The 1,910-nt window shown below is 31.7% G+C and overlaps 1 protein-coding gene across 1 annotated transcript in view; it reads right to left on the bottom strand.

The window, feature by feature from the left end:
• Positions 1–554: 554 nt before the first annotated feature.
• Positions 555–1,910, bottom strand: part of GRIA2 (glutamate ionotropic receptor AMPA type subunit 2) — an 89,136-nt gene continuing 87,780 nt past the window's right edge. Inside the window, exon 17 of the mRNA XM_068187211.1 lies at positions 555–1,910. This exon is cut by the window's right edge and continues 1,505 nt beyond it. The gene's annotated coding sequence lies outside the window, so the exon portion shown is untranslated.

Consider the following 1,910-nt stretch of genomic DNA (forward strand, 5'->3'; position numbering starts at 1 on the left):
ACATGAAAATGTTGAACCTTTCACATGGTGAATCTCTTCACTCTGTTTGCCATTACAGTAAACTCTCTGCTGTACTACATCTCTTCCAGTGACACCTGAAGTACTTGCCATTTCTCAGGTTTTTCTCTGCTTTGGACACATCAACAATCTGTTCAATTAAAAATGTACTGGTTTAAACTCAAAATTTTTTAGGTAGTGTTACTGAATAGTTACTTAACCCCCTAGCTTTATGAACCTATGAGACTGCCATTGTAACTATGATCAGGAATGTTACAGTCCAGAGATACAATTATATTGTTGGAAAAAAAGTTTCATTACTTAATTTAACAAAAATGAAAACTGCAGTAAATCTATTCTTGAGTGACAAGATGATCTGGGAGAAGATTTATACTCTTCATTGAAACTTCATTCAAGAAAAGAAGAAACTTCATAAACTCTTCAAGGAAATTTCATGTCCGGGGGACAAACAGGTTTGCCCTATGTAAAATCTTAGAAAAATACATTTAAAATAAATAAGAAACCAGATTTCAATAATACTAAGCAGACATTAAAGGTCTTTTACCTTTTTTAAGAAGATTTTTTATGTATGATTGAAGTTTATACAACACTCCAGAAAAGCCATGTGTTAGATTGAAAAATAAAATCAGAAGCATTTTCTGTCATATAAGTATACATGAAAAAACGAGAACGTTAATGTCTTAGAAAGTGTATGTCCAGCTTTGTACCATTACTCATTTAACAAAGCAGAAAATAAGATACTGTACTGTAAACAAAAAGCTACAGTAAAAGGACAGTTTGAAATTTACACAAGTTTGAGTTCATAAACATTTTGGTTGCTCCATAACAGTTTTCATAAAAAAAGGAATAAAAAACCCTTGGACAGCTTTCATCACTCTTGACTACTTTTCACTTAAATGCACACAGACATACTTTATATAGCAATATACTGATGTACTCTTAACATGGATATTAAACTACTATTACTGCTTTTTTAACTGAGATGTGTATTATCCAATCAATATTATCTGACTTGAAATACTCATACATTATGTATTCCCATCATGTTGTTAAGTATAAAAACATGAAAATATAACTTTACATTATTTCAGTTATATACATCAGTTCAGGCTTGACAAAGACTTTTTTCATGTTATGATTTTTAGAGGAATGTGCCCAGAGGTACAATAAATAGCTTTCCACTGTATACAGTAATGCATTTCTACTTAAAAAAAAATTAATTACCATATGAATATTATTTTAGTTTGGTCATTCTAGCATTGAACATTAAAAATCCGAATGCATTCCCCAACATTCCTGATGAGGAGTAATGCACAGAACACCTATGAATTACAGATGTGCCAAGAAATGATTTAGTTTAACTGGGGGGAAGTATTGGTAAGACAGACATTGAAAACACTGTGTACACCTCTTTTGCTGACCACACTGAGAGTATACACTGTGTTCACATGCTTGCACAAACAGGCTCAGAGTTTGTACCACAAGAAGGGACTTCAAGTTTCTGATAAATGCTCTGCCTTTTCCAATGCTCAGCAAACATTATACTTGAGTCTAAGAAATGGATTCCAACTAAAACTGCAAGTCATATTTGAATTTTTATTTAATTCCAAAATAAAAGAGATTTACCAATACTGCATGAGGCAATGTATCCACAATGCAGAAAAAATGTAAGCTTTTCAACCAAATGTACAGAATTGTATCTACAGGGAAAGCTAGAGAAACATGATGTTACTTGGATTTGCATTAGCATTTAAATTAATATTATTGCACCCCTCCTAGGATTCCTTTTTGCTTTTTAAGTAGTTATTGTTTTTAAATACACACAATTAAAAAGTATGGTAACTTCAGCTAGCAAAGAATACTCATAATGATTAAGATTCAGGAAAGTTTTC

The sequence above is a fragment of the Anomalospiza imberbis genome, chromosome 4 (genome assembly GCF_031753505.1).
Source record: "Anomalospiza imberbis isolate Cuckoo-Finch-1a 21T00152 chromosome 4, ASM3175350v1, whole genome shotgun sequence".
Classification (NCBI taxonomy): Eukaryota; Metazoa; Chordata; class Aves; order Passeriformes; family Viduidae; genus Anomalospiza; species Anomalospiza imberbis.